Here is an 11301-nt window from a genome sequence, read left to right on the forward strand (position 1 = left end):
TCACATGATCATAGCTCACTGCAGGCTCAAACTCCTGGATTCAAGGGATCTTCCCACCTCATAGCTGGGACTACAGACATGAGCTACCTCACCTGGCCCCTGAATTTCTTTTTGAAACCCACCCCCTCCCTCCATTCTCAGTTTTGTGATTTAGATGGGATCAACCTCACCTGCACCAGAGGTAGGCCCTAATAAACAGAGCAAATCTGAATGTGCCATCTCTATCCATAATGAGTGGTTTGGAATTGGCATAGTTACTTAAGCTGGTCTGATCAGAGTGACTCTTAAAGTCATTTTCACCCTGATTATATTGACATAAATTCTCTCTTTGCTGTTTCATGAATCCTCATTAGGGGTGACAGAGGAACCTCCTCATTCATGAAACAGCAAAGAGAATTTATGTCACTATACTCAAGGTGAAAGAACTTAGAGCTAATTTTTAGAGCTTCTCAAAGCCAATTTAGAATCATAGCTTAAACAGAGTGAGTTTGTCCAAAATGGAGTCAGCACCAAGGAAGTAACAATAAGAAATTGAAAGAAATGAACTAGGTACTTTGTTGTGTTACATGGGATTCTGCATCAACCCTTACACCTAGCAGCATGTACTTCTGGAGTTTTCAGTGGGTGACCCAGTAGATTTCCTGGGTTTTTTTGTTTGTTTGTTTTTGAGATGGAGTATCGCTCTGTCACCCAGGTAGGAGTGCAGTGGTGTGATGTTGGCTCACTGCAACCTCAGCCTCCCAGGTTCAAGCGATTCTCCTGTCTCAGCCTCCCAAGTAGCTGGGACTATAGGCGTGTGCCAGCACACCTTGCTAGTTATTATATTTTTAATAAAAACAGGGTTTCACCATGTTGGCCAGGCTGGTCTCGAACTCCTGACCTCAAGTGATCCGCCCACCTCGGCCTCCCAAAGTGCTAGGATTACAGGTGTGGGTCACCGTGCCTGGCCGACTTCCTGTATTTTTAAAGCTAGTCTCGGTTTGGTTTTTCTATCACTTGCTGCAACTGAAAACTTCCCGATGGCACAGAATCTGTGATACCCTGAATTCTGTATGTCACTTCCTCATCAGCTGTTTTGTTCTAGGTGGACTCTTGTTTTTGTGGAAATTGAAGTCAACTTTATGAAAATTGAGCACTTTGGGACCATTGTGTGATCACGTAGTTTCTTTAAAATGTGTTCAGTTTTACAGGAAAACATCATTTGATATTTATATAAGTTAAAGAGATTATTCAACTCATAAAAAGCATAAAGGTAGAAGATTGATAGACTTAGAAAAATAAAATATGCTTATGGTGGAAGATCCAACTGTACAAAAGTTGAATGATTTGTAAGTTCTCCCTGGTGAATTTTCTGAGATCTAATATTCCAGAATTGTGTTTAGTATTAAATTTCAATATTATGATATTGGACTTGTACCACTGTAAAGGCTAGGAAATTATAAAACCTGTTCACATTGAACATGTCAAAAGGAAAAGCAGCAAGCTGTTTTTGTTAAGTGATTCACATTAATCTCTTTCCCATCTAAGTTCCAAGCCAATCCAGACATAGACAAGAGGTAGAGGGAGCATGGGATATTGCCTTTATTAATGATAAAGCTAAAATTAGAGAATGAGGCTTATATAGATGTAAAAGTAGGTTTCCTTATACCAAGCCCCAGAATCATATAGCCATCTAAACCGCAGACAACACTGAACTAAGACTATTTATGGCCTGCTCTTGTGAAAGTTACAGCAAGGAGAAGTGGGGCAGAATGCATTTTCTCTGTAAGCAGCTTATTTCCAAAGAGAGAGGAGGGAAAGAAAGTGCCACTCATGCTCACTTCCCTATCCCAAACTTAACAATCAAATCGATTACATCTGTCAGTCTAGGTTCAACCAGGAGACAGAACACACCGTAATTTAAATATGCTAAGTTTAAAGAATTATTATGCTGTGGTAGAACAATATAAATATGTTTAGAAAATCTAAACTATTCTAGGGCTGAGGCTGAGTAGCCAAAGAAGGACAAAGTTGGAAGAGAATCCCCCTCTGGTGTTCAGACTTTATAGGAGAAGTTGTGGCTGCAGACCACTGGATGATGTGGAAGTTTGCTGGAGTGCCTCGGGCCAGAGGTGGTTTAGAATTGTCTGATAAACAGGAAATGGTTCTCTGGGACACGGGCAAGCCAAGGCTAGTGAGCAGATTGCAGAAAGAGTTAGGACATTTCTGCAGGTGTGAAACTGGGGCAGAACTTATACACATTGGAAGGACCTCAGAAGCCAACCTTTAGGAGAAAGGAAAGCTGAGATTGATGGGTGGGTATACAGAGAGAGTCAGGGCACTGCTACAGGTACCTGGCCAGGAGCATGTGGGGTGCATCTCAAGAGGGCTGCAGCAAGGTGGTCACCAAGCTTCCTAGGCTGGGACTGCAAGGTAGACTGTATATTCTGTGTGCAACCGGAGCAAAACACCACCAGATGCATATACCACTGACCTTGCAGTGGGAGCAAAAAAGAAAAAAAAAATGAGCACGCTGACACTAGGATGAGAAATTCCTTTCCTCCTGCAGTGCCCCTCCAATGTCCTCTACTTATTCTCATTGTAAAGGAGAAATGCTTATTGTTCAATCTGTTGTCACAGAGTAAATACTGAAGGATGAATTTGGAGCTGAGAAGTGACAAATTGACAAGGGGGCCCTTTGGACTGCTCAGCTTCCATACGCACCTTTCTACACATATTTGAACTCCTGCACAACAACAGAGCAACTAACTATATTTTGGCCTAGCAAGATAGTATCCTTCTGATAAGTGAAGCTCTTACTGTTCCCCAGAATAAGACGCAAAGTCTCAACAGTCATTGGATTCATTGCTGCATATATTAATTACTCCTCAATTCAGTCATCATCCTACCTAATTTTCTGTTAAGACTGAATTGTAAAGTTGACCTTCAGCAACCTGTATAATAAAAAATAGGGAGAATGGGAAAGTAGAAAATAAAAATAAACACATGCATACAAACAAAGAGAATATATGCAGAGCTACAGTTCTTGCTTCTATGATTGGTCACAAAGTTATGGTTGATATCTATAGCTTCCACCTCCAACTACCTCTATATTTCCCTTTCCCACAGTCAGAATCAGCTGCTGTGGGTTCTTTGCCTAGTAGAGGGCTTCAAGCCTTCCTTTTTGAAAGGTCTGAATCCTCAATCATCCTGCCCTTTTCTGATTCTTGTGATTTTCCATTTAACCTTTACAGTTGGACATGGAAGTATTAAGAGGCATCTTAGAACATCTCCTGGGTTCCAGAAAGTCCTCCTTGCTTCCATTTGCAGAAGCAAACCAATTTACCTTGGAAATTGAGATCAATCACTGCAGCCAATAAATTAACCCCCTCTTTTTCATCCGTTGGTTAAGTGTTATATGAAGTGCAAAATGACCAGGTGGCAGTCTGATAAGCAGAATTCTAAAATGAATGCCATAACTTTTCCTCTCTTGTACACACCCTGTGTAATCTCCCCTTGAGGATGGTTGAGACCTATAAACATAATTGGATAGCACCTCCATGATTATGCTATATGGCAAAGGGTTCCTAATCAGTTGACTGTAATCCAAAGGGAGATTATCCTGTGTAGGTATGATCTAATCAGGCAACTTGTTTAAAAGCAGAAGAGTTATCCTGCTGGTCTAGAAGAAAAACAGCCTGTTGTGAAAGTAGGGACCATAGGGACCTGAGGATGACCTCTAGGAGCTGAGAGCAGTCCTCAGCTAACAGTAAAAAAAACGAGAACTTTAATCACAACTGCAAGGAACTGGATTGTGCTAGCAACCACATGAGCTAGGAATAGGATCCTAAGTCTCAGATGAGATCACAGCCCTAGCCAATGCTTTAATTTCAGCCTGGTAACACTGAGCAGAGGATTCAGCTAACCTGTATCCAGACCCTTGACCCACAGAAACCATGAGATAAATAAATTTGTGTTGTTTCAAGTTACTAAATTTGTAGCAATTTGTTATGCAGCCAATAGGAAACTGATAACCTGTCTCATCCTACAACTCAGTGGAACCACTATTTTGTTCCCCTGGTGGGTACTAAGCTTTCCAAACCAGCAAACTCAAGAGTTGCCGGGACACGAAGCAAAAAGTCTGTAAGCCGGTTATTAGGTGTAATAATGAGATAAGTCTGTGATAGTTTATTTTAGATGTCAACATGACTAGGCTAGGGGTTACTCAGCTAGCTGTTAAGGCATTATTTCTAGCTATATCTATGAGTGTGTTTCCAGAAGAGATCGGCATTTAAATCAGTGGACTGAGGAAGGAAGATCTGCCCTTAGTGAGGGTGGGTGCAGTCCAATCAGCTGAGGGCCACATTCAAACAAAAAGGCAGGGAGGAAAGGTGAATGTGATCTTTATTCTGGAGAAGGGATACCTTTCTTTGACTGCCCTTGGACATCAGAACTCCAGATTCTCCAGCTTTCGGACTTGGACTTACACCAGCACACCTCCTGCCCCGAGCTCCCAGGGTTCGGCCTCAAACTGAAAATTACACCATGGGCCTCCCTGGTTCTCCAGTTTGCAAATGGCTTGTTGTGAGACTTCTCAGCCTCCGTAATTGGGTGAGCCAGTTCCCCTAATAAATTTCCTCTCATTTATTAAGAGATTTATAAGTATATAGGCATACCTTTGAGATCTCTGAGATATTTTTATAGTTCAGTTCCAGACCACTGCAACCAAGTGAATATCACAATGAGTCATGTGAATTTTTTGATTTCCCAGTGTATATAAAAATTATGTTGATATTATACTGTAGCCTATTAAGTGTATAATAGCATTATGTCTAGAAATACCTTGTACATAGCTTAATTTTAAAATACTTTATTGCTAAAAAAATTCTGACAATCATCTCAGCCTTCAGTGAGTTGTAATCTTTTTGCTGGTGGAGGATCTTGCCTCATGATGGCTGCTGATTGATCAGGTTGGTGGTTGCTGAGGTTGGGGTGGCTGTGGCAATTTCTTAAAATAAGATAATGGAGTTTACCACATTGATTGACTCTTGCTTTAATGGAAGATTTCTCTGTAGCTTGTGGTGGTGTTTGATAGCATTTTACTCACAGTAGAACTTTGTTTGAAATTGTAGTTGATTTTTTCCATCCCTGCTGCTGCTTTATCAAGTAAGTTTATGTAATATACCAAATCCTTTGTTGTCATTTCACAATACTGACAGCATCTTCACCAGGAGTAGATTCCATCTCAAGGAACCACTTTTCTGAAATGTTAATTTTTATGGGTACATAGTAGATATATATTTATGGGGTACATGAGACATTTTGATTCAGGCGGCATACACCATGTAATAATCGCATTAGGGTAAATGGGGCATCCGTCACCTCAAGCATGTATCGTTTCTTTGCGTCACGAACATTCCAATTATACTCTTTTAGTTATTTTTAAATGTACTATAAATTATTCTTAATTGTAGCAACCCTGTTGTGCTATCAAATACTAGATTTTATTCATTCTTTCTATTTTTTGTGCCCATTAACTATCCCCACTCTCCCCCGACTCCCCACTACCCATCCCAGCCTCTGGTAGCTAACATTCTACTGCCTATCTCCATGAGTTCAATTGTTTAATTTTCAGCTGCTACAAATGAGTGACAACATGTGAAGTTTGTCTCTCTGTGCTTGGCTTATTTCACTTAACGTAATGTGCTCCAGTTCTATCGATGTGTTGCACATGACAGGATCCTTTGTGTATAAGTACCACATTTTCTTTATCTATTTGTCTGTTGTTGGACAGGTAGGTTGATTCCAAATCTTTGCTGTTATGAATTATGCTGCAATAAATATGGGAGTGCAGATATCTCTTCAATATACCGATTTCCTTTCTTTTGGTTATATGTCTGGCAGTGGGATTGCTGGATCATATGATAGTTCTTAGTTTTTTTCAGAAACCGCCAAACCATTCTCCATAGTGACTCTAATAATTTACATTTCCACCAACAGTGTATGACGGTTCCCTTTTCTCTACATCCTCACCAGCATTCATTAATTGCCTGTCTTTTGGATAAAAGCCATTTTAACTGGGGTGAGGTGATATCACATTGTAGTTTTGATTTGCATTTCTCTGATGATTAGTAATATTGAGCACATTTTCATATGCCTGTTAACCATTTGTATGTCTTCTTTCAAGAAATGTCTATTCAAATCTTTTGCCCATTTTTAAATTGAATTATTAGATTTTTTTATATAAAGTTGTTTGAGCTTCTTATATGTTCTGGTTGTTAACCCCTTGTCAGATGGATAATTTGCAAATATTTTCTCCCATTCTGTGGGTTGTCTCTTCAGTTTGTCGATTGTATCCTTTGCTCTGCAGAAGCTTTTTAACTTGATGTGATACCACTTGTCCATTTTTGCTGTGGTTGCCTGTGCTTTTAGGTTATTACACAAGAAATAACTTTGGGAGGCCAAGGCAGATGGATCACCTGAGGTCAGGAGTTTGAGACAAGCCTGGCCAACATGGTGAAACCAGGTCTCTACTAAAAATACAAAAATTAGCCAGGTGTGGTGGCTCACACTGGTAATCCCAGCTACTGGAAAGGCTGGGGTAGGAAAATCCCTTGAACCCAGCAGGCAGAGTTGTGTTCTTTAGAGTGGCAACTTTTGACGTTTCTCAAATCTATTCTCTCTTTTATTCCTATGGTCATCACTAAAGCCCATACCATTCCAGTAAACTTTTTTTATTGTAGATAATATATCTAACATAAATTTGCCATTTTAGCCACTTTAAAGTGCACCATTCATTGGAATTTAGTGTATTTACAGTGTTATACAACCATCATCACTCTGTAGTTTCAGAATATTTATATTATTCCAAAAGGAAACCATATACCTATTAAGCAATCATTCTCCATTATTCCCTCCTCTAACCCCTAGCAATCACTAATCTGCTTTCTGTCTCTATGGATTTGCCTTTTCTGGGCATTTCATATAAATAGAATCATACCACATGTTGCCTTCTGTGTCTGTCTGCGTAATATTTTTGAGGTTCATCCATGTTATAAGAATGTATTGACACTTAATTCCTTTTTATGACTGAATAATATTACATTGTATTCATACACCACATTTTGGCTATCAATTTTTTTTCAGTTGATGGACATTTGGATTGTGTTGACGTTTTGGCTATCGTGAAGAGCGCTGCTATGACCATTCATGTTCAAGATTATGTTTGTACCACTGTTTTCAGTTCTTCTGGGTACAATGGCTATACCATTTTGTATTCCCACTAGCAATGTATCAGAACTTCATTTTCTCCATATCATTGCCAACACTTATTTTCCATTTTTTAATTATAACTATCCTGGTCGATGTAAAGTGGTATCTCAATATAGTTTTAACTTGCACTATCCTAATGACTAATGATGTTAAGCATGTTTTCATGTGTCTGTGGGCTCTTCATATATCTTCTTTGGGGAAATGCCTATTCATTTCTTTTGCAAATCTTTTGACTAAGTACTTTTTCTTTTTGTTGTCTTAACAGCCTCTTAAGCTGGCCTTCCTCTACTCTTCGTACCTCTAACTTTTGTTTTTTAACTCAGCTGTTGGAATGAGTTTTTCTTATATAATGTTCTTCTACACCAAACTGTCAATAGCTCTCCACAGCTCTACAGATAACTCTGGCATTCATGGCCTCCACAGTATTTTCTCAGCCTCCTTTACCAGCTTTGACTCTTTTTTTTTTTTGCCCTGATGTACATTTATTTTTCTTTTATATATATATAAATATATATAATATATAAATATAAATAAATATATAAATGTATATTTATTTATACATTTATTTTTATGTACATTTATTCTTTTATATATAAAAATATATAAAATATATATATTTATATCTTTATAGTATAAATATATATAATATATATTATAAATATATATAGAAGAAAAATATATATATAATTACACTTCAAGTTCTGGGGTACATGTGCAGAACATGCAGGTTTGTTACATAGTTATACACATGCCATGGTGGTTTGCTGCACCCATCAATCTGCCACCTATATTAGGTATTTCTCCTAATATTATTCCTCCCCTAGCTCCCCTACCTACCGACAGGCCCTGCTGTGTGATGTTTCCCTATGTCCATGTGTTTTCATTGTTCAACTCCCACTTATGACTGAGAACATGCAGTGCTTGGTTTTCTGTTCTTGTGATAGTTTGCTTAGAATGATGGTTTCCAGCTTCATCCATCTCCCTGCAAAGGACATGGACTCCTTTTTTATGGCTGCATAGTATTCCATGGTGTATATGTGCCACATTTTCTTTATCCAATCTATCATTGATGGGCATTTGGGATGGTTCCAAGTATTTGCTATTGTGAATAGTGCCACAATAAACATATGTGTTCATGTGTCTTTATAGCAGCATGATTTATAATCCTTTGGGTATATACCCAGTAATATAGCTGAGTCAAATGGTATTTCTAGTTCTAGATCCTTGATGAATCACCACACTGTCTTCCACAATGGTTGAACTAATTTACACTCCCATTAACAGTGTAAAAGCGTTCCTATTTCTCCACATCCTTTCCAACATCTGTTGTTTCCTTTTTTTTTTTTTGAGACAGTGTCTCCCTCTGCCACCAGGCTGGAGTGCAGTGGCGTGATCTCAGCTCACTGCAACCTCCTCCTCCCAGGTTCAAGTGATTCCCCTGCCTCAGCCTCCAAAGTGACTGGGACCACAGGCACGCACCAGAACACCTGGCTAATTTTTTGTATTTTAGTAGAGATGGGGTTTCACCATGTTGGCCAGGATGGTCTCGATCTCCTGACCTCATGATCCCCCTGCCTCGGCCTCCCAAAGTGCTGAGATTACAGGCATGAGTCACTGTGCCCAGCCTGTTTCCTGACTTTTTAATGATCGCCATTCTAACCGGGGTGAGTTGGTATCTCATTGTGATTTTGATTTGCGTTTCTCTAATGACCAGTGATGATGAGCATTTTTTCATATGTCTGTTGGCTGCATAAATATCTTTTTCTGAGAAGCGTCTGTTCATATCCTTTGCCCACTTTTTGATAGGGTTTTTTTTTTTTTTTTTTTTTTTTTTTTTTTTGTAAATTTGTTTAAGTTCTTTGTAGATTCTGGACATTCGCCCTTTGGTCAGAGGGATAGATTGCAAAAATTTTCTCCCATTCTGTTGGTTGCCTGTTCACTCTGATGATAGTTCCTTTTGCTGTGAAGAAGCTCTTTAGTTTAATTAGATCCCACTTGCCAATTTTGGTTTTTGTTGCCATTGCTTTTGGTGTTTTAGACATGAAGTCTTTGCCTATGCCTATGTCCTGAATGGTATTGCCCAGGTTTTCTTCTAGGATTTTTATGGTCCTAAGTCTCTGTTTAAGTCTTTGATCCATCTTGAGTTGATTTTTGTATAAGGTGTAAGGAAGGGGTCCAGTTTCAGTTTTCTGCGTATAGCTAGCCAGTTTTCCCAACACCAATGATTAAATAGGTAATCCTTTCCCCATTTGCTTGTTTGTGTCAGGTTTGTCAAAAATAAGATGGTTGGAGATGTGTGGTGGTATTTCTGAGGCCTCTGTTCTGTTCCATTGGTCTGTATATCTGTTTTGGTACCAGTACCATGCTGTTTTGGTTACTATAGCCTTGTGTTTTAGTTTGAAGTCAGGTAGCATGATGCCTCCAGCTTTGTTCTTCTTGCCTAGGATTGTCTTGGCTAGGCGGGCTCTTTTTTGGTTCCATATGAAGTTTAAAGTAGTTTTTTCCAATTCTATGAAGAAAGTCAGTGGTAGCTTAATGTGGATCTCATTGAATCTATAAATTACTTTGGGCACTGTGGCCATTTTCACGATGTTGATTCTTCCTATCCATAAGCATGGAATGATTTTCCACTGGTTTGTGTCCTCTCATTTCCTGGAGCAGTGATTTGTAGTTCTCCTTGAAGAGGTCCTTCACATCCCTTGTAAGTTGTATTCCTATATATTTTATTCTCTTAGTAGCAGTTGTGAATGGGAGTTCACTCCTGATTTGGCTTTCTGTTTGTTAGTTATTGGTGTATAGGAATGCTTGTGATTTTTGCACATTGATTTTGTATCCTGAGACTTTACTGAAGTTGCTTATCAGCCTAAGGGAACTTTTGGCTGAGACGATGGAGTTTTCTAAATATACAATCATGTCATGTGCAGAGACAATTTGACTTCCTCTCTTCCTATTTGAATACCCTTTATTTCTTTCTGTTGCCTGATTGCCCTGACCAGAACTTCCAATGCCATGTTGAATAGGAGTGGTGAGAGAGGGCATCCTTGTCTTGTGCCAGTTTTCAAAGGGAATGCTTCCCGTTTTTGCCCATTCAATATGATATTAGCTGTGGGTTTGTCAAAAATAGCTCTTATTTTGAGATACATTCCATCATTACCCAAATTACTGAGAGTTTTTAGCATGAAGGGGTGTTGAATTTTGTTGAAGGCCTTTTCGGCATCTATTGAGATAATCGTGGTTTTTATCATTGGTTTTGTTTATGTGATGGATTACATTTATTGATTTGCATATAGGGATGAAGCCAACCTGATCGTAGTGGATAAGCTTTTTAATGTGCTGCTGGATTTGGTTTGCCAGTATTTTATTGAGGATTTTTGCATTGATGTTCATCAGAGATATTGGCCTGAAATTTTCTTTTTTTGTTATGTTTCTGCCAGGTTTTGGTATCAGGATGATGCTGGCCTCATGCAATGAGTTAGGGAAGTTTCCCTCTTTGTCTATTGTTTGGAATAGTTTCAGAAGGAATGGTACCAGCAAAAATATGGAACGCTTCATGAATTAGCATGTCATCCTTGCACAGGGGCCATGCTAATCTTCTATGTATCATTCCAATTTTAGTATATGTGCTGCCGAAATGAGCACACCACCTTTGTCTCTTACTGTTTCTACACACATTACTTAAGCTCAACCCACCTAAACACATAATTTCTGTTTTATTAATACCCCAGTGTTTTCACTAATGTTCTTGCCTCTACCAAAACTATTCTTAACAACTTTCCCCACTTGTCAAAATTTTTACCCATCTTGGTTAACATTTCCCTATCTGCAATATTATTTCATCTAGAAATAATATCTCCTTCTACTTCCCATTTCTAGATTATTCTGAAGCAAACTCAAGATGTCACATCACTTTACCTTAAATATTTCAGTATCTCTAAAAGATAAAAGTACTATTTAAAAAGAACCACAATACTATTACCAGGCATAAATAATAATTATTTAATATCATCAACTATGTCATTCAAGTTTCCCACAGTCTGGATTTTGCTGATT

The 11301-nt window shown here is 38.7% G+C and overlaps 1 non-coding gene across 1 annotated transcript; it reads right to left on the bottom strand.

Annotated features, from left to right (window-relative positions):
* Positions 1-10783: 10783 nt before the first annotated feature.
* On the bottom strand, positions 10784-10890 carry LOC126961982 (U6 spliceosomal RNA). Its single transcript, XR_007728547.1, has one exon. It is a non-coding gene; the product is annotated as a U6 spliceosomal RNA (small nuclear RNA).
* Positions 10891-11301: the final 411 nt, after the last annotated feature.

Source organism: Macaca thibetana, chromosome 8 (assembly GCF_024542745.1).
Source record: "Macaca thibetana thibetana isolate TM-01 chromosome 8, ASM2454274v1, whole genome shotgun sequence".
NCBI classification, from domain to species: Eukaryota; Metazoa; Chordata; class Mammalia; order Primates; family Cercopithecidae; genus Macaca; species Macaca thibetana.